This window comes from Chiloscyllium punctatum, unplaced genomic scaffold, assembly GCF_047496795.1.
Source record: "Chiloscyllium punctatum isolate Juve2018m unplaced genomic scaffold, sChiPun1.3 scaffold_84, whole genome shotgun sequence".
Lineage (NCBI taxonomy): Eukaryota > Metazoa > Chordata > Chondrichthyes > Orectolobiformes > Hemiscylliidae > Chiloscyllium > Chiloscyllium punctatum.
In genome coordinates, this window is record NW_027309818.1 from 769,145 (window position 1) to 791,813 (window position 22,669).

The following is a 22,669-nucleotide window of genomic DNA, read 5'->3' on the forward strand; positions in this document are numbered from 1 at the left end:
AACTGCATTTATTTCAATGCAAGGGGCCTGACAGCTAAGGAAGATGAACTCAGGGCATGGATTGGAACATGGGACTGGGATATTATAGTTAGTACAGAAACACAGCTGAGGGAGGGACAGGACTGACAGTTCATTGTTTCAAGGTGGAGATGCAACAGGAAGCATCGAAGGGGAGGCAGGAGAGGACGCGTGGTGGTGGGTTTTCATTGCATGAATCATTACATCAGTACCTAGAGAGGATATTCCTGTGGGATCACGCAGTGACACTATGTTAGTGGAACTGAGAAATAAGAATGGGTCATCACTCTGACACGATTGTCTTACTGACCCCGAATAATCAGTGGCAGACTGAGGAACAAACATATCAGGAGATCTCAAATATCAATCATAATAATAGGGCTGTTATCTTTGGGGTTTTTAAACTTTCCAATCCTAGACTGAGACTGCCAGTGTTCAGTGTTTGCAAGGGAGGAATTTGGTAATTGTCTTCCAGAAAACTCCCAATCAATATGTAAATGGCCTGAAAAGAGAATGGGGCAAAATCTGACCTCCCCTTGGGAAACAAGTTAGGGAAAGGGACTGAGGTGTGAGTGGGAAAGCATTTTGCCAAAGTGACTCAAGTCTATTAGTTTGAAAATAGCGATGGAAAAGGACAGGGCTGGTCCACAGGTTCAAGTTATAAAATGGGGCCAGACTAATCTTGATAATATTAGCCAGGAACTCTCAAAGGGTGACGAGGGAGTCTATTTGCAGGGAAAGGGAAGTCGGGCAAGTGAGAATATTTTAAAAGTGAGATAAGCTGAGCGATCAGCGCCAGCATGTTCCTGTTTGTGTGCAGGTCAATGCTGACAGCATTCGGAAACACTGGCTGTCTATTGAGGGTCTGGTCAAGGAAAAGGGGGCAACATGTCAGGTACAGCCAGATGGATCAAGGGAATCCCTGAGGATCACAGGGACTTTAGGAATACACTTTGGATAGAAATCAGGAATGCAGAAATGGTACATGAAATAGCCTCAGCAGAGAATGAGAAGGAGAATCCAAAAGTGATTGTATAAATAGATTAAGAATAAAAGAGTAACTCTAGACAAAATAGTGTCCATTATAAATCAATGAGACCATTGGTGTGTGGAACCGCAGGATATGGCATGCCTGACTATTGCTCAGTCCATTGAGTGGAGGATTTGGGATGTCATGTTGAGATTGTGCAGACATTTATGAGGCATCTTCTGCACTCCTCTGTCGAGTTCTGGTCGCCCAGTTATAGGGAGGATATTATTAAGCTGCAGGGGGTTCAGCAGAGATTTACCAGGACATTGTTGGATTTGGAAGGCTTGATTTCTGAAAAATGGCTGGATAGGCTGAGTCTTTTTTCACTGAAGCCTGGAGTTTGAGATGTGATGTTGTAAAAGTTTATTTTTTAAAAATGAGGTATAGATCGAGTTGTCTTTTCCGTAGGATGGGGGAGTCTCAACAGGAGGGACCACATTTTTCAGGTCAGAATAGAGAGATGTTCAAAAAAAAAGACATGGGGGCAAATTGTTACACAGAGGGTGTTTTGATTGTGGAATGAACTTCCTGAGGAAGGGTGGACGTGGTTACAATTACAACGTTTAAAAGACAGAGATACTAAACAAATATTTTGCATCAATTTTTACTGTGGAAAAGGATATGGAAGATAAAGAATGTAGGGAAATAGATGGTGACACCTTGCAAAATGTCCATATTACAAAGGAGCAAGTGCTGGATGTCTTGAAATGCATAAAGGTGGATAAATTCCCAGGACCTCATCATGTGTACCCTCAAACCCTGTGGGAGGCTAGAGAAGTGATTACTGGGCCTTTTGTTGAGATATTTTTATCATCGATAGTCACAGGTGAGATGCCGGAAAACTGGAGGTCGGCTAACGTGGTGCCACTGTTTAAGAAGGGTGGTAAGGTCAAGCCAGAGAATTATAGAGCAGTGAGCCTGACGTCGGTTGTGGGCAAGTTGTTGGAGGGAATCCTGAGCGACAGGATGTACATGTATTTGGAAAGGCAAAGACTGATTAGAGATAGAGATTTATGCGTGGGCGATCATGTCTCACAAACTTGATTGAGTTTTTTGAAGAAGTATCAAAGAGGATTGAAGAGGGCTGAGCGGTAGATGTGATCTATATGGACTTCAGTAAGGCATTCGACAAGGTTCCCCATGGGAGACTGATTAGCAAGATTCGATCTCACAGAATACAGGGAGGATTGGTATTTGGATACAGAACTGGCTCAAAGGTAGAAGGCAGAGGGTGGTGATGGAGGTTTGCTTATCAGACTGGGGGTCTGTGACCAGTGGAGTGCCACAAGGATTGGACCTAAGAATGGTGAATAGCCAAGGGTAAGGGAGTCCAAAACTCGAGAGTACAAACGGGACATGAGAGAGCAAAGATTTAAAGAGGGAGCTGAGGGGCAACATTATCCACAGAGGATGGTGCACAGACAGGACGGACTGCCAGGGGAACAGGGGAGAAACAAGAAAAATGACAACATGGAAAAGACATTTGGGCAGGTACATGGAGGGGAGAAGGTTTGAAGAGATAAGGGCCAAACGCAGGCAAATGAGACTCATTCATTATAGGAAACATGGAGAGCATTGATGAGTTGTACCACAGGTTCTGTTTCCGTGCTGTATCACTCTGTATCCAGTTAAAGAAGATTACAGTACTGAAATAAAGTATGTTGTAGACACTGAAGCAATTTCCAGCAATAAGGATGGTAGTCTGGAATGCAGTACATTTCAAATATGTGGAGGACGATCGGGAAGGGAGGGAGTTACAGGGACAGGAACTATTATAGGAGTTAAAACTTACTGAAGACACTGGTGCACAAACCATGCCATAGGCACAAAGTTGCAGAGTCGTGAGTCTTTGCACAGTGATGGAGGGAGAACACAGAACAGAAAGATCCCAGGCAGCATTCCCAACCTCTCGTCGGAGGCCTACTCTCCCCTCTGTTGTCCTGATGCTCACTAAGACAGCGCAGGCCTGGATTGATAACTATGAACTCGCCATGCTGTCTCAGTGCAACGTAAATTAAAGTAGAGGTGGTGATTGAGTCTGGGGTGTGTCTGTACTGTACTGTGCTCCCCATTCAGCACTGTATCTATATCATGTCCTGTTAGCCGATATATGGAGCCATCTCATTGCTCCCTGCTCTGTGCACTCTGATTGATCTTACCTCACTGCAGGATTTATTGAAGACTCCACATCTCCCTGCCCTTTGTCTCTCTGGCTGACCAACCATCTTCAATGAGGTGATGGACGAGACCCCCAGCAATTGGGAGGTCTACTGAGTCAGGAACTTCCTAAATACCTACAGGATACAGAGAAATAGACAGAATAGAAAATTGGACTGATGCAGTGAGGGTTACACATGGAGAATGGAAATGAGCCCCACAGATATCTGGAAAATCCCACTCCATCCCTGGGTTGTGCTGTTGCACTTCTCTGGAGTGGAGTATTCTGTTGGCTCAGGATCTGGAGTAATTGGAAGAGCGGGAGGAGCTGACAGAGGCAGCAATTAGACCCACACAGTGAGGGATACCACATGGAGAGAGACTGAGTGATATCACCAGAGTGCTGCAAGACTACAGGATCACACAATCATGTTGGAAGAATGGGTTTAGCTTCATGTATCAGTGCTCAGGGATGAGCAACCAGTGAGCAGGTGAAGTGATGGCTGAGTGTTATTATTGCTAGAGTATGTATCCAAAACCTCAGCTAATGTTCAGGGGAAGAAGGTTTGAATCCCACCATCAGAAATGGAGGAGTTTGAAATTAATAATTTTAAAAATAGGAATTGACAATCCATAAATAAATATGAAACCGTTGCTGATGTACAAATAAAAAACAAATACTTGTCCTTTAGATAAGGACATCTGCTCATCCTCACTAGGTCGACACGACATCCCCACAGCAAAGTGTTTGACTCTCAATTACCCTCTGAAATGGCCGAGCAAGTTACTTAGCTCGAAGGCAGCTAGGGCTGGGCAAGAAAGGCTAGTCAGCCAGAGACACCCACATCCCATACCTGATTTAATAAATAATCCATGAGGATGGTCCCACTGGAACTGTACCGGAACCAGTGTCCTGGCCAATCATGTCGATAGGTTTGTGGGACAGGGTTTTAAACTGACAAAGAGGATGCTGGCACAGGGTTCAGGAGAAACGAGCTTTCCAAATGCAAAGAGAAAAGGTGAAGTATGGGATCAGCATGGGAATGTGACTGAAGGCAAGCAGGAAGGAACAGGATGGGACAGAGTGTAACTACATCAGGGAATAGGTCTGTGACAGGAAATTGTAGGAAAGAATAAATTATGTTTTTTTGGAATGGATAATGTCTCTTCAATAAGGTAGATTGATTTGTGACAAAGAGATAAAAGAGGTTTAGACACCAGAGAGACGTGGTTACAGGGCGAACAAAAGGTGGGCATAAATATTCAATGGTTCACCACCTTGTGCAAACTCAGGCAAAATGGGTAACACTAACAATAATGGATAAGAAAGGCCTTACAGAGAAAGCATTTGGTCTCAGATCATGAAGTAGAGTCAGTCTGAATGTAAATTCTGGCTACTACTTGCCAAGGACACAAGCAGCAGAACAGTTTTTAGGCCACCGAACAGCATTCCATTGCTCATCACTGCATTAAACAGGAACTCATTGGAATTTTTTTTAACAAAGGCATTGTGATAATTTTGGGGAACTTCAATATTCACATAATCTGGCACACTCATACTGACAACAGTGATGTTGGAAGAGGAGTTCAGAAAATTTTTTTTTCGGTGTTTTTTTTTGAATAACAAATTGTGCAACTGGCTTGGGACATAACAATCTCAGAGCGACCGTTGTGTGATGAAACTTAGTGAATGAGTAATGTCACCTGGAGAGATCCTCGGGGAAATTGTGATAAAGTGCAGTTTAAAGAAATATAAAGTTTTAAAGTGAACCACAGAAAGTATAAGCTACAACTCAAAATAAAAACAGCCAATTACATGTGTTTGAGATGAGAACTGACCATGGCAAAGAGGCGAAACAGACTGAAATATGTGCCTGTAAATGAACAGTTTGAAGGAACAGTGTAAATCACTCAACAAAAGAACATTCCATTGAAACAGACAAAATCTCAGCAAGAAATTCCCACCAGACCCTCACTCAGGACAAGATGGATCATATTAGATTATGAGGCTGAGAAGATCACCAAAAAGTACTGAAAATCCTGAAGTGAGAGAGTGTTTTAGGAGTAAATGTTAATGGATTGCAATGGGTCTGCTCGCAGGAGGAGGGCTGTGGGAAGAGGAATCAGTGTAAGGGTTTAATGTCACAAAAGGAACAGGGAGGGGTGAAGGTGCTGGAGGTGGTGAGAGTGTTACAGAGAGTGGTAAGGGCTGAACGGTGTTACAAAGCCAGTCTGAATTGCTGCAGCTGGAGGTGTTCGCAGAGATAGTGAGGGACATATGTATTTTTATTTATTCATTCATGGGATGTGGGTCTCACTGCTAATTACACAGAGGACAGCTCAGAGTCAGCCATGTTGTAGTGGGTCAGGAGTCACATGTTAGCCAGGCCAAGTTAGAATGTCAGATGTTCTACACAAAAGGAGGTGAGTGAACCAGATGAGTTCTTCCCACTGATCAACAATGCTTTTATGGTGAGCTGACCAATGTCTTGTACAGATACAACATGACGTGCCAACTCCTACTCTCAATGCTCTGCCCAGTGAAGGAAACCATCCCAAACGCCTTCTTCACCAGCCTGTCTATCTGTGACACCACTTTTAAAGAACTGTGTACCTGGGTCACTGGGTCACTGATCGACAACACGACCCAGGGCTCTAACATTAACTGGACAAGTCCCACCCTGGTTTGTTTCACCAAAATGGCACACTTCACATTTATCTAATTAAACTCCATCTGCTATTCTTCAGCCCACTATCTCAGCAGGACTGTTCATCCTGTTGTATCACAGATAACCTTCATCACTGTCCAGTTTACCACCAATTCCAGTGTCACCCAAAAAACTTATTTAACTTACTTAACAATATTCCCATCCAAACCATCTATCCAAATGACAAACAACAGGGGACCCACTCCACCGCTGGTCACATGCCTCTAGTCAGAAAAACAACATGTCTCCCACCACCCTCAGTCTCCTACCATCAAGCCCAATTTTCTGTCCGGTTGACTAGCTCCTCCTGAATGCCATAACCTTTTACACTGATCTGAGCTTATTACCCAGTTTACCATACCCTTCGGCTATGATGATATGCCAATCTTTTATCCGACAGTAAGTTTAAAAAAAAGTGGCAGATAGAGTTTAATTCAGATAAATGCGAGGTGCCGCATTTTGGGAAAGCACCTCTTAGCAGGACTTACACATTTAATGGTAAGGTCCTAGGGAGTGTTGCTGAACCAAGAGACCTTGAGGTTCAGGTTCATAGCACCTTGAAAGTGGAGTCGCAGGTAGATAGGATAATGAAGAAGGTGTTTGGTATGCTTTCGTTTATTGGTCTGAGTGTTGAATACAGGAGTTGGGAGGTCATGTTGAGACTGTACAGCACATTGGTTAGGCCACTGTTGTAATATTGCGTGCAATTTTGGTCTCCTTACTATTGGAAAGATGTTGGGAAACATGAAAGTGTTCAGAAAAGATTTCCAAGTGTGTTGCCAGGGTTGGAGGATTTGAGCTATAGGGAGAGGCTGAACTGGCTGGGGCTTTTTTCATTGGAGTGTCGGAGGCTGAGGGGTGACCTTATAGAGGTTTACAAAATTATGAAGGGCATGGATAGGGTAAATAGACAAAGTATTTTCCCTGGGGTTGGGAAGTCCATAGGTTTAGGATAAGAGGTGAAAGATATAAAAGAGACCTAAGGGGCAACTTTTTCACACAGAAGGTGGTACGTGTATGGAATGAGCTGCCAGAAGAAGTGGTGGAGGCTGGTACAATTGCAACATTTAAGAGGTATTTGGATGGGTATATGAATATGAAGGTTTTGGAGAGATTAGGACGAGGTGCTGGCAGGTGGGACTAGATTGGGTTGGGATATGTGGTCGGCATGGACGGGTTGGACTGAAGTGTCTGTTCCCATGTTGTACATCTCTATGACTCTAACTTCCATTCCCTTCATTTTATTATCATCCATGTGCCTATCCAGAAGTATATTAAATGTCCCTCATGCATCTAATTTTACTGCCAACGCTGGCAGTGCATTCCACATACACCACTCTACATGTAACAAACCTACCTCAGAGATCTCCCCTTAACCATCTGCTAATCACCAGAAAATTATACCCCCTTGTAATAGCTATTTATGTCAGGGTAAAAAATCTCTCTCTATTGACCCTATCTATGACTCTCATCACCTTGTTCACCTCTGCCATGTCACCCCTCACCCTTCTTCACTCCAATGAGAAAAGCCTTAGCTCCCTCAACCTTTCTTCATAAGACATGCTCTCCAGTACAGGCAGCATCCTGGTAAATCTCCTCTTTACCTTCTCTAAAGCTTCCACATCCTTCCTGTAATGAGGGGACCAGAACTGAACACAATATTCCAAATGGGGTCTAACCAGGGCTCTATCGAGCTGCAACACTGATTGGCAACTTTGAGGGATCTATGAATCTGTTCGTTCACACTGCCAAGGATCCTACCATTAACCAGGAATTCTGCATTCAACTTCAAGCTTTTAAAATGAATGACTTCACACTTTTCCAGATTGAACTCCATCTGCTACTTCTCAGCATCTTGTGAATGTCCCTTTGCAACCTACAACAGCCCCCCACACTATCAACCACTCCACCTACCTTTGTGTCATTGGGAAACTTACTAACCAACTCTTCCACTCACACATCCAACTTATTCATAAAATCACAAAGAGCAGAGGTCCTGTAACCACTCCCTGCAGAAAACCACTGGGCACTGAGCTCCAGGATGAATGGTTTCTATCATCGCCCTCTGTCTTCTGTGGGCCAGTAATTCTGTATCCAGAAAGACAGGTTTCCCTGTACCCCATGCCTCTGTATTTTCTGAATGAGCCATAAAGGTGTTTCGTCACATTCTCAAAAGATTCAATAAGACTTGTAAGGCATGGCCTACCCCTTACAAAACCATGCTGACTGTCTCTGATCAAACTATGGTTTCCCAAGGAATAATAAATCCTGTCTCCCAGAGTCCTCTCCAATAATTGCACACCACAGACATAAGACTGACAGGTGTGCAAATCCCAGGATCATCCCTATTCCCTTTTCTGAACAAGGGAATAATATTTTCCTGCCTCCAATCATCTGGTCCGACTCCAGTGGACAGTGAGGGTGCAAAGGTCATCACCCAGGTGCGCAGCAATCCATTCCCTCACTTTGTATGGTAACTTTGGACGCATCCATCCATTACAAAATTCTCAGCACATCCTCCTTCTTAACATCCACCTGTTCACGTACATCAGCCTGTTTCAGGCTGTCCTCACAAATGACAAGGTCCCTCTCAGCAGTGAATACTGAGGCATAGTATTCATTAAGGACCTTGCCTACCTCCTGTGACTCCAGGTACAAGTTCCTTCCACTATCCCTGACCGGCCCTATCCTCACTCTGGCCTTGCTCTTGTTGCTCCCATTAAGTGGAGAATACATTACGGTTTTCCTTCATCCTTCCCAACAATGCTTTTTCACGTCCTCTTCTCATTGCCCTAAGTCCATTCCATGGTTCCTTCCTGGTACCTTCAGAGAATCCCTACTGTGTGGAAATGGGCCATTTGGCCCAACACCTCCATACCAACCCTCCAAACAGTAAACAACCCAGCCCCATTCCCCACCCTATTACTCTCCATTTGCCTTGACCTATGCACCACACCTACATATCCGTGAACACTATGGGTAATTTAGCATGGCTGAGTCACATAATCTGCACATCTTTGGACTGTGGTGGGAAACCAGAGCACCTGGAGGAAAAACCACGCAGACATGGGAAGAATGTGCAAACTCCCCACAGACTGTCGCCTGAGGCTGGAATCGAAATGGAGTCCGTGGCGCGATGAGGTTGCAGTGCTAACCACAGAGACATCGTGCCACTCAATGCAACTCTCTGGAGCCCTGTCTGATCCTTGCTTCCTCAACCTTAAGTAAACTTCCTCCTTCCTCTTGACGAGATGCTAAAGTCCATGTGGACAACTTTGACTGCTCTGCCTTCATCTATCTTTGGCCACCTCCTTGAAGAGTCAATCCGGTTTGTGAAACATGGTTTTCCACTCACAAAGCCATGCTGACCATCTCGAATCAGCTATTGCCTTTGTAAATGTAAGGAGCTCCTTTCTCTCAGAATCTCATCCAACAACTTCCCCATCACTGGGCTGTCATTTCCTGGCTTTTCCCTGCAGTCCTTCAGTGATGGAACAGCGTTAGCCAACCTCCAGTCTTCCAGTGCCTCACTGTGTCTGTTGATAGTATAAGTATCTCTGTTAGAGACACTGAAATCTCTTCTCTAGCTTCCATTAATATTCTAGGATTGACCCAATGAACTACTGAGGATTGATCTACCTTTATTTGTTTTAAGATTCCAGCACTTTCTCTTCTCTGGTGAGGATTCTTTCCAAGACATCACTATTTATTTCCCCAAGTTCCCGAGCTTCCCTGTCTTTCTCCACAGTAAATGCTAACAACACTATTTTGTCTAATATCTCACCCACCTCCTGACAGTTAAGGTGCCCTATTCTCTACCAAGTTACTCTTTAGCCTTTAGTGAAACTTGTGTGAAGGTTTCTGAAAATTCAAATAAACCATATCCTCGGTACAGCCGCTCCTACACTGTATCTATTCTGCCATTGATATTCACACCAATAAAAATGAAATCCAACAGGTTAAAACACATTCTCTTTTTATTAAAAGTGTTTCGAAGGGTCCAGTTATTGTTCACTGAGACATACTTTCAAACATATTTCAGCTCCCGACCTACTATCAGGTTAACACGATTTGGTTTCAGACTGGCAGCAGAAAGGGTTATGGGAGTTCATGTTTATCAATCTGACAAAGGTAGCTTACAGGTTCAACAGGTAATAGATGTTTTGGAAATAAGGAGGGTCGTGGGGACTGAAGGACATTATGGAGATAGGGAGTGATGTCGGGCCTGAAAGGGGCCAAAGAGATCTGCAGGGCTGTTGGGTCTGAAGGAGGTTCATGGGGATTGAAGGAGGGTACTCTGAATGGGAGGGTCGTTGGGTCAGGATGAGATTATGGAGATAGGGAGGGTCGTGGGACCTTTTGGAGATTATGGAGTTAGGCAGGTTTGTGGGGAATGATTCGGTGATATGGATAGGAAGAGTCGTGGGGACTGAAGGAGTTTATCGAGATAGGGAGGGCTGTGGGTACTGAAGGAGGTTATATAGATAGTAAGTTTATAGAGAAGCACAGGAAAGAAGACCAGGTATCGGCCATTTGACCAGAGTCGGTCCCACCATTCAATATGATCACGACTGATCATTTAACCCAGGACAATATTCCTGCTTTCACACCTTACTCTGATATTATAGTGACTACTGGCATTTAGTGATACAGGGGGCTGTAGGAACCTGGACAGGGGTGTCGGGGGTGTCTTGCAGAGATAGGGAGGGTTGTGGAAGCTAGGACAGGTGACAGATACAGGGCGGGTTTTAGGAATGGGAGGACTTTACAGGGATTCGGAGGAATGCAGGGATGGGACGTGATAACAATCACAGGGAGGATTTGGGAGTTTGATCTGAGACGGGTACAGCTGAAAACAGAAGTGAGTCAAACATTCAGGACAGGTAGGGACAAGGTAGGACTAATAAATTAAGCTGCATTTATTTCAATGCAAGGGGCCTAACAGGGAAGGCAGATGAACTCAGGGCATGGTTAGGAACATGGGTCTGGGATCTCATTGCAATTACAAAAACATGGCTCAGGGATGGGCAGGACTGGCAGCTTAATGTTCCACGTTACAAATGCTACAGGAAGGATAGAAAGGGAGGCAAGAGAGGAGGGGAGTGGCATTTTTGATAAGGGATAGCATTACAGCTGTGCTGAGGGAGGATATTCCCAGAAATACAACCAGGGAAGTTATTTGGGTGGAACTGAGAAACAAGAAAGGGATGATCAGTTTATTAGGATTGTATTACAGACCCCCCAATAGTCAAAAGGAAATTGTCAAACAAACTTGTAAGGAGATCTCAGCTATCTGTAAGAATAATAGGGTAGGTATGGTAGGGGATTTTCACTTTCCAAACATCGACTGGGACTGCCATAGTGTTAAAGGTTTAGATGAAGAGGAATTTCTTAAGTGTGTACAAGACAATTTTCTGATTCAGTATGTGGATGTACCTACTCGAGAAGGTGCAAAACTTGACCTACTCTTCAGAAATAAGGCAGGGCAGGTGACTGAGGTGTCAGTGGGGGAGCACTTTGGGGACAGCGACCATAATTCTATTTGTTTTAAAATAATGATGGAAAAGGATAGACAAGATCTAAATTTGATGTTCTAAATTGGAGAAAGGCCAATTTTGACGGTATTAAACAAGATCTTTTGAAAGCTGATTGGAGGCAGATGTTTGCAGCGAAAGGGACAGCTGGAAAATGAGAAGACTTCAGAAATGAGACAACAAGAGTCCAGAGAAAGTATATTCCTGTCAGGGTGAAAGGGAAGGCTGGTAATTATTGGGAATTCTGGATGACTAAAGAAATTGAGTGTTTGGTTCAGAAAAAGCAGGAAGCATATGTCAGGTATAGACAGGATAGATCGAGTGAATCCTTAGAAGAGCATAAAGGAAGTAGGAATATACTTAAGAGGGAAATCAGGAGGGCAAAACGTGGACATGAGATAGGTCTGACAAATAGAATTAAGAAGAATGCAAAGGGATTTTACAAATATATTAAGGAAAAAAGGGTAACTAGGGAGAGAATAGGGCCCCACAAAGATCAGTAAGGCGGCCTTTGTGTGGAGCCGCAGAAAATGGGGGAGATACTAAATGAATATTTTGCATCAGTATTTACTGTGGAAATGCATATGGAAGATATAGACTGTAGGGAAATCGATGGTGACATCTTGCAAAACATCCAGATATACAGAGAAGGAAGTGCTGGATGTCTTGAAATGGTAAAAGGTGAATAAACCCCCAGGAACTGATCAGGTGTAGCCGAGAACTCTGTAGGAAGCTAGAGAACTGATTACTGGGCCTCTTGCTGAGAAATTTGTATCATCAATAATCACAGGTGAGGTGCCAGAAGACTGGAGGTTGGCAAACGTGGTGCCACTGTTTAAGAAGGGTGATAAGGTCAAGCTAGGGAATGATAGACCGGTGAGCCTGAACTCAGTGGTGGGCAAGTTGTTGGAGGGAATCCTGAGGGACAAAATGCACATGTATTTGGAAAGGCAAGGACTGATTAGGAATAGTCGACATGGCTTTGTGCGTGGGAAATCATGTCTCATAAACTTGATTGAGTTTTTTGAAGAAGTAACAAAGAATATTGAGGAGAGCAGATGATAGATGTGATCTATATGGACTTCAGTGAGGCATTCGACAAGGTTCCCCATGGGAGGCTGATTAGCAAGGTTAGAACTCATGGAATACAGGGAAAAGTAGCCATTTGGATACAGAACTGGCTCAAAGGGAGAAGACAGAGAGTGGTGGTGGAGGGTTGTTTTTCAGACTGGAGGCCTGTGACCAGTGGAGTGCCACAAGGATCGGTGCTGCGCCCTCTACTGTTTGTTATTTACATTAATGACTTGGATGCGAGCATAAGAGGTACAGTTAATAAGTTTACAGATGACACCAAAATTGGAGGTGTAGTGGACAGTGAAGAGGGTTACAACAGGATCTGGACCAGATGGGCCAATGTGCTAACTGGCAGATGGAGTTTATTTGAGATAAATGCGATGTGCGGCATTTTGGGAATGCAAGTCTTAGCAGGACTTTACCACGTAATGGTAAAGTCCTAGGGAGTATTGCTGACCAAAGAGACCTTGGAGTGCAAGTGCATAGCTCCTTGAAAGTAGAGTCGCAGGTAGATAGGATAGTGAAGGCGGAATTTGGTATGCTTTCCTTTATTGGTCAGAGTATTAAGTACAGGAGATGGGAGGTCATGTTGTGGCTGTACAGCACATTGGTTTGGCCACTGTTGGAATATTGTATGCAATTCTGGTCTCCTTCCTATTGGAAAGATGTTGTGAAACTTGAAAGGGTTCAGAAAAGATTTACAAGGATGTTGCCAGGGTTGGAGGATCTGAGCTACAGGGAGAGGCTGACCAGGCTGGGGTGGTTTTCCCTGGAGCGTCGGAGGCTGAGGGGTGACCTTACAAAGGTTTACAAAATTATGAGGGGCATGGATAGGATAGGATAAATAGACAAAGTCTTTTCCCTGGGGTCAGGGAGTCCAGAACTAGAGGGCACAGGTTTAGGGTGAGAGGGGAAAGATATAAAAGAGACCTAAGGGGCAACATTTTCACGCAGAGGATGGTACGTGTATGGAACGAGCTGCCAGAGGATGTGGTGGAGGATGGTACAATTGCAACATTTAAGAGGCATTTGGATGGGTATATGAATGGGAAGGGTTTGGAGGGATATGGGCCGGGTGCTGGCAGGTGGGACGAGATTGGGTTGGGATATCTGGTCGGCATGGACGGGTTGGACTGAAGGGTCTGTTTCCATACTGTACACGTCTATGACTCTATCACTCATAGAGGTTATAAAAATAAACTGTGTGGTCACGTCTGGAGGAGACTAAAGCTATAAAGGTTTGTAGTTACCGAAGGAAATTACATCAATCGGGACCAGCAGAGTTTACAGAGACTGAGTGCATTTTAGAGACAGGAAGAGTTCATAGTCATCATAAGAAATGCAGAAACTAATTTATGAGAGAAGCAGGGTCACTCTGCACTGTGCCCAGAGACAAGGAGGAGTCTCACAGCTGGAGGAGGTTACTAAGGTACAGAGCTTTTTTGTTGTTGTGACGGGGAAGGTCACAGAGATCATGAAGATAGTAGGAGTTCAAAAAAGTCACAAAGGCAGGGAGGTGTTTCAGGTCTGGAAAGGACTACACTGACCAGGATGGCTTAAGGAACTGAAGAGTTGTTTTTCTTCAGTTAAGGAGAGATGTGACAGAACCCGGGATTAAAGGCAAAGGCAGAAACTTGGAGAGTTTTACTGATATGAGGAGTTTACAGGGATAGGTAGGATTGTAGGGGCTGATAGAGATAGGGGAAGTGGTATCAATGAAACAGACAATGGAGAAACTGACAGACGTAGGGAGGGTTCTGTGGAACAGATGAATTTACAGACAAGATGGTGATAATGAAGCCTGAGAATTTTCTCATGTTCCTTGCCCAGCATTGTTCCAACATCATCCCCTCAGGGTCTGAATTAAAGTCCACTACCTCCTCCCTGTGCTGTTTACTGTGAGTGATCTTACCGGCTGCAGGATTTACTGAAGGCTCCAGATCTCCCTCTCCATCTCTCTCTGGCTGACCAACTGTCTTCAATATGGTGATGGACGATTCAGGAATTGGGAATTCTGCTGAGTCAGGGACATCAAGAATACCTACAGGAGACAGGGAAATAGACATAATGGTAAATTACACTGCTGTAACGAAGGTTACACATGGAGAATGGCACTGAGTCCCACAGAGATATGGAAAATCCCAGTCTCCATCCATGGCCTGTGCAGTTGCTTCCCTCTTGAGTGGAGAATGCTGTTGGCTCAGGATCTGGAGTAGCTGTTCGAGCGAGAGACACTGACAGAGGCAGCAATTAGACCCACACAGTGAGGGATACCACATGGAGAGAGACAGTGATATCAGCAGATTGCAGGAATGTATCAGGATCACACAATGGTACCATCAGAAGTGGTTCTGACCAGTGAGCACTGCTACCAGTACTCAGGGAGGACTGAGCTATTGTATTGGGATAGGTTCCTCTGGTACCAGGATTATGCAGTGTGCGATAAACGGACACAGATGAGGAGGGGGACAGGTCTGAGGTGAATGGAAATTCCCAAGTCCAAAGAGAAAGGTTGAAATATTGGAACACCATGGAGATGTGGATGAAGACCAACAGAAACAGTAAGGGACTGAGTTTATTTAAAATACGACATTGTCAAACAGATTTGTGACAGGAAATTATTGGTTAAAATAAAGTAAATGCCAGTTCCGCCCCTCACAATTCCTTATACACCACAAGTGACATCATTTCCGCCCATCACATCATCGCTGATGTCACACACTCAGTGACTTCCTCGCCCCCCCACTGCCGTGTTTGCCACCACTTCCACCCCCACCAACGCCACTTATCTGCATTCTGCTGACACCACCCCCAGGTCCCACCGTCATCATCCCTGCCCCCAGAACCCTGAGGGGAACCCCACCCCTGCTCATGACTCCATCCCCATCCCCCCGAACACCACACCCACTCCAGTTACAGGCTCCGTCGCCTCCCCCAGCTCCACACCTACGCTTGGTCCCAGCTACCAGTCCTGCCGAGTTTTCACCATTCCCCCGGACCTCCCCCTCACTGAGGACGAATGATCAGTCCTCAGCAAAGGCCTCACCTTTATCCCCCTCCGTCCACACATCAATGAATTTAATACACGCCGTGACATCGAACACTTCTTCCACCACCTCCACCTCAGAGCTTACTTTTACAATGAAGACTCCCGCCTATTTTCTGAGGACCCCTTTGCCACCCTCCATTACACTCCATCCACCTGGACACCCCGCGCTGGCCTATTACCTGCCTTCGATCTCTTCATTTCTAACTTCCACCGAGACATTAACCGCCTCACCCTATCTCCCCCCTCCCCCACTCCAACCTCTCACCCTCACAACGTGCAGCCCTCCACTTCCTCTGCTCCAATACCGACCTCACCATCAAACCAGCAGATAAAGGGGGTGCAGTGGGAGTCTGGTGCACTGACCTCTACCCCGCTGAAGCCATGATGCCAACTCAAAGACACCTCCTCCTACCACCCCCTTCTACCACGACCCACCTCCCATCACCAAACCGTCATCTCCCAGAGCATACAGAACCTCATCACCTCAGGAGGAGATCTCCCACCCACAGCTTCCAACCTCATTGTTCGGGATCCCCCACCGCCCGGTTCTACCTCCTTCCCAAGATCCACAAGCCTGACCACCCTGGCCGACCCATTGTCTCAGCATGCTCCTACCCCACCGAACTCATGTCTACCTACCTCGACATTGTCCTATTCCCCAGTCCAGGAATTACCCACATTCGTTTGAGACACCACTCACACCCTCCACTCATCCAAGACTTCCATTTCCCCGGCCCCCAACACCTCATCTTCACAATGGATATCCAATCCCTCGACACCTCCATCCACCATGACCAGGACCTCCAGGCCCTCCGTTTCTTCACCTCCCGACGTCCACAACAGTACTCTTCCACCGACACTGTCAGTTGTTTGGCTGAACTTGTCCTTACACTTAACAATTTTTCCTTCGAATCCTCCCACTTCCTCCAGACCAAAGGGGTAGCCATGGGCTCCCGTATGGGTCCCAGCTATGCCTGTCTCTTTGTTGGCTATGTAGAACAGTCCATCTTCCGTAGTTACAATGGCACCACTCCCCACGTCTTCCTCCGCAACATTGATGACTGCATTGGCACCACCTTGTGCTCCCTCGAGGAGTTTGAGCAATTCATCAACTTCACCAACACATTCCACCCTGACCTTAAATTTATCTGGACCATCTCTGATACCTGCCTCCCCTTCCTGGACCTCTCAATCCCATATAATGACAACCGACTTGACACCGACATTTTTTACAAACCTACCGACTCCCACAGCTACCTAGTTTACACATCTTCCCACCCTACCGCCTGCAAAATTCCCAACCCCTATTCCCAATTCCTCCGCCTCTGCCGTACCTGCTCCCAGGAGGGCCAGTTCCACCACAGAACACATCAGATAGCCTCCTTCTTTAGAGATCGGAATTTCCCTTCCCACGTGGTAAAAGATGCCCTCCAACGCATCTCGTCCACATCCCGCACCTCCGCCTTCAAACCCCACCCCTCCAACCGTAACAAGGACAGAACGCCCCTGGTGCTCACCTTCCACCCTACCAACCTTCGCATAAACCAAATTATTCGCCGCCATTTCTGCCACCTCCAAAAAGACCCCACCACCAGGGATATATTTCCCTCCCCACCCCTCTCCACTTTCCGCAAAGACCATTCCCTCCATGACTACCTGGTCAGTTCCACACCCCCCAAAAACACACCCTCCCTTCCTGCCACCTTCTCCTGCCACTGCAGGAATTGCAAAACCTGCGCCCACACCTCTCCCCTCACCTCTATCCAAGGCCCTAAAGGAGCCTTCCACATCCATCAAGGTTTTGCCCGCACATCCACTCATATCATTTATTGTATCCATTGCTCCCGATGTGGTCTCCTCTACATTGGGGAGACTGGACACCTCCTAGCAGAGCACTTTAGGGAACATCTCTGGTACACCCGCACCAATCAACCCCACTGCCTTGTGACCCAACATTTCAACTCCCCCTTCCACTCTGCCGAGGACATGCAGGTCCTGCGCTTCCTCCACCACCGGTCCCTCACCACCCGACGCCTGGAGGAAGAACGCCTCACCTTCTGCCTTGGAACACTTCAACCCCAGGGCATCAATGTGGACTTCACCAGTTTCCTCATTTCCCCTTCCCCCATCTCACCCCACCTTCAGCCTTCCAGCTCAGCCCCGCCCCCATGACCTGTCCTAATGGCCTATCTCCCTTCCCACCGATCCACTCCACCCTCCTCTCTGACCTATCACCCCCATCCCCACCCCCGTTCACCCATTGTACTCTTTGCTACCTGCCCCCACCCTCCTCTCTGACCTATCACCCCCATCCCCTCCCCTATTCACCCAATGTACGCTTTGCTACCTTCCCCCATCCTCCACTCTGACCTATCACCTTCTTCCCCACCCCATTCACCTATTGTACTCTATGCTACATTCTCCCCATCCCCACCCCCCTCTCATTTATCTCCCCACTCTGCAGGCTCCCGGCCTCTGTTCCTGATGAAGGGCTTTTGCCCGAAACACCGATTTTCCTGCTCCTCGGATGCTGCCTGACCTGCCGTGCTTTTCCAGCACCACTCTAATCTAGACTCTGGTTTCTTGCATCTGCAGTCCTTGTTTTTACCTTATTGGAGGAAGAGACTACCAAAGTAAGGCATGTAGTAGACACTGAACCAAGTGACAGGGATAGGGATGGTAGTCTGGAATGCAGTACATTTCACATATGTGGAGGGACTATCGGGAAGGGAGAAGGTTACAGCGATAGGATCTGTTATAGGAATTAAAAATTATGAAAGACACTGGACCACAAGACATGCCATAGGTACACTGTTGCAGAGTAGTGAGTTTTAATATAACAGAACTTACATTGGGATGGTGATTGAGCCTGGGGTGTGTGTGTGTACTGTACTCCCCTCCAGCACTGTATCTATGTCATGTTGTGTTAACAGATGTTTGGAGCCCTCTCATTGCTCTTTGCTCTGTGCACTGTGGGTGACCTTACCTCACTACAGGATTTATTGAAGGCTCCAGATCTCCTTTCCCTTTGTCTCTCTCTGGCAGACCAACTGCGTTCAATGAGGTGATGGACGATCCACCCAGCAGCTGGGAAGGCTATTGAGTCAGGACTTTCCTGAATACCTACAGGAGACAGAGAAATAGACAGAATGGGAAATTAAACAGATGCAGTGAGGGTTACACATGGAGAATGGCACTGAGTTCCACAGAGATCTGGAAAATGGAGTGATATTAAGTAATAGTTCCAGGTTGCTGGAAGAGGTCAGGATCACACAATTGTGTGGGAAGAATGGGTTTAGCTTCATGATGCCCTGGTATCAGTGCTCAGGGATGAGCACCCAGTGAGCAGGTGAAGTGATGGCCTAGTGGTATTATTGCGAGAGAATGGATCCAAAACCTCAGCTCATGTTCAGGGGAGGCAGGATTGAATCCCACCATCTGAAAAGGAGACATTTGAAATCAATAATTTTAAAAATAATAATTAACAATCCACAAATAAGTATGAGACCATTACTGATGTACAACAAATCCAAACACTTGTCCTTTAGAGAAGGACATCTGCCCATCCTCACGTGGTCTGCACGACATCCCCACAGCAAAGGGTTTGCCTCTCAATGACCCTCTGAAATGGCCGAGCAAGTTACTCAGTTCAAGGGCTTCTAGGACTGGGCAAGAAAGGCTGGTCATCCAGAGACTCACACATCCCATACCGGATTTTTTAAAAAATCTATGAGGATGGTCCCCCTGGAATTGTTCTGGGATCAGTGTCCTGGCCAATCATGTCGGTAGGTTTATGGACAGGGCATTAAACTGACAGAGAGGATGCAGGTGAAAGGAGCTTTCCAAATCCAAAGGGAAAAGGTGAAGCAATGGAACAGAATGGGAATGTGGCTGAAGACAAGCAGAAAGGAACAGGATGGGACAGAGTTTAACTAAAATCGTACATCAGGAAAAAGATTTGTGACAGAAAATTGTGGAAGAGAGTAGATTATGTTTTTTTTTAATGGACAACGTTGCTGCAATAAGGTCGATGGATTTGTGACACAGAGATAAAAGAGATTTAGACACCAGGGAGAACAAAAATATTCAGTGGTTCGTAATCTTGTGCAAACTCAGGCAAAATGGGCAACGCTAACAATAATGGATAAAAAAAGGCATTACAGAGAAAGCATTTGGCTGCAGATCATGAAGTAGAGTCAGTCTGAATGTAAATTCTGGCTACTACTTGCCAAGGACACAAACAGCAGAACAGTTTTAGCCACTGAACAGCATTCCATTGCTCACCACTGCATTAAACAGGAACTCATTGGAATTTTTAAACAAAGGCATTGTGATAATTTTGGAAAACCTCAATATTTGTATAATCTGGGACAATCACACGGTCAACATTGATATTGGAAGAGGAGTTCGGTTAATTTTTCTTTCAGTGTTTCTTTGAAAAACACATTGTGCAACTGTTAAGGGACATAACTATCGCAGAGCGACTGTGTAAAGAAACTTAGTGAATGAGTAATGTCACCTGGAGAGATCCTTCAGGAAATTTGAGTTTGAGAGGAGAACTGACCAAGGTAAACAGGCTAAACAGACTGAAATATGTGTCTGTAAATGAACAGTGGAAAACATTTGAAGGGACAATGCAAAATACACAACAAAAGGACATTCGATTGAAATAGTAAAAACCTCAGCAAGAAATTCCCACTGATCCCTCACTCAGGACAAAAAGAATCATACTAGATTATGAGGCTGAGAAGATCATCAAAAAGTACTTAAAATCCTGAAGTGAGAGAGTGTTTTAGGAGTAAATGTTAATGGATTGCAATGGGTCTGCTGGCAGGAGGAGGGCTGTGGGAAGGGGAGCCACGGTCAGGGTTCATTGACACGATAAGAACAGGGAGAGGTGAAGGTGCTGGAGGTGGTGAGAGTGTTACAGAGAGTGGTCAGGGTGTTACAAACCAGGACGGATTGCTGCAGCTGGAGGTGTTTGCAGAGGTAGGGAGGGACATCGGTATTTTTATATATTCATTCATGGGATGTGGGTGTCACTGCCTGGAACAACATTCTTTGACCCCTCTGCTAATTACTGAGAGGGTAGCTCAGAGTCAGCCATATTGTTGTGGGTCTGGAGTCATATGTCGGCCAGACCAGGTTAGAATATTTGATGTCCTTCCCTAAAGGAGGTGAGTGAACCAGATGAGTTTTTCCCACTGATCAACAATGTTTTAATGGTGGCCCCACCAATGTCTTTTACAGATACAACATGACATCCCGACTCTTACTCTTAATGCTCTCCCGAATGAAGGTAACCATCCCAAAGGCCTGCTTCACCAACCTGTCTACCTGTGACAACCACTTACAAAGAACTGTGTACCTGCATCCCTGGGTCTCTGACTGAAAACCCTACACAGGGCCCGAACATTAACTGTACAGGCCCCAACCTGGTTTGTTTCAAAATGGAGCACCTCAAATTTATCTACTTAAACTCCATCTGCTATTCTTCAGCTCACTATCCCAGCAGGACTGTTCATCCTGTTGTATCATAGATAACTTTCTTCACTGACCACTTTACCACCAATTTCAGTGTCACCCAAAAAACTTACTTACCAGGAAACCAATATTCCCATCCAAACCATTTATCCAAATGACAAACAACAGTGGACCCACTCCACCGCTGGTCACATGCCTCCAGTCAGAAAAAACAACATGTCCCCCACCACCCTCTGTCAACAACCATCAAGCAAATTTTGTATCCAGTTCACTAGCTCCTCCTGAATGCCATAACCTTTTACATTGATCTGAGCTTATTACCCCGTTTACCAGACAGAACACACAACACAGAACAGTTCAACCCAAGACCCTTCAGCCATGATTTCACGACAAACTTTTATCCAACTGGAAGATCAAACTAACCTACATACCCTTCATTTTACTATTATCCATGTGTCTGTCCAAGAGTCTATTAAATGTCCCAGATGTGTCTAATTGTACTACCACCATTGGCAGTGCATTCCAAACACCTACCATTCTCTATCGTCTTATCCATATCCATTCACCTGAAACTTTATGCCACCTTGTAATAGCCATTTATGCGATAGGAGGAAAAGTCTCTGACTATTCACTCACTCTGTGCCTCTCATCATCTTGTTCACCTCCACAAAGCCGCCCTGCCCCCTTCTCCAATGAAAAAAGCCTTAGCTCCCTCAATCTTTCATCGTAAGAACTGCCCTCCATTACAGGCAGCATCTTGGTAAATCTCCTGTGTACACTCTCTAAAATGTGCACATCCTTCCTGTAAACAGGGGACCAGAACTGAACACAATATTGCAAGTGTGGTCTCACCAGGACGCTATAAAGATGTGGTAAAACCTCACGGCTCTTACAGTCAATCCCCTTCTAAGGGGAGCCAACACAACATATGCCTTTTTAACAACCCTACCAACGTATGTGGTGATTTTGAGGGATCTATGGACACGGACCCCATGATCTCTCTGTTCCTCCACACTGCCAAGCATTCTGCCTTTCACCTTGTATTCTGTAATCAAATTCGACCTTCCAGAATGAATCACTTCACACTTTTCCAGATTGAACTCAATCTGTCACTTCCAGCCCAGCTCAGCGTCCTGTCAATGTCCCATTGCAACCTACAACAGCCCTCCACATTCCCCACCACTCCACCAACCTTCATGTTATTGGCAAACGTACTAACCCACTCTCCAACATCCACATCCAAGTCATTTACAAAAAATCACAGAGAGCAGGATCCCAGAGTCGATTGTTACAGAACACCACTGGTTACTGAGCTCCAGGCTCAATACTGTCCATCTGCTGTCACCCTCTGTCTTCTCTACGCCATCCAATCCTGTATCCAGTCAGACAGATTTCCCTGTATCCCAGTTTTCCTTCTTTCCTGAATGAGCCATCAACATATTCTGCCATATCCTCAAAGAATTCAATAAGGTTTGTGAGGTATGACCTGACCCCTCACAAACCCATACTGACTGTGGCTAATTTAACTCTCATTTTCCAAGTAGTCATAAATCCTGTCTTTAGAGCCCTCTCCCATAATCTCAACACCACAGGCATTCGACCAAATCTGTAATTC

At 45.6% G+C, this 22,669-nt stretch overlaps 1 long non-coding RNA gene across 2 annotated transcripts in view; it reads right to left on the minus strand.

Annotated features, from left to right (window-relative positions):
• LOC140471425 (uncharacterized) overlaps positions 1–22,669 on the minus strand; it is a 69,602-nt gene that overhangs the window by 12,367 nt on the left and 34,566 nt on the right. Inside the window, exons 2-4 of one of the 2 annotated variants that reach the window (XR_011957032.1) lie at positions 18,557–18,693; positions 14,434–14,562; positions 3,208–3,342 (exon numbers count right to left, since the gene is read on the minus strand). This is a non-coding gene — a long non-coding RNA (uncharacterized lncRNA). The remainder of the gene's footprint in view (positions 1–3,207; positions 3,343–14,433; positions 14,563–18,556; positions 18,694–22,669) is intronic. The other variant, XR_011957033.1, reaches the window with a different exon arrangement.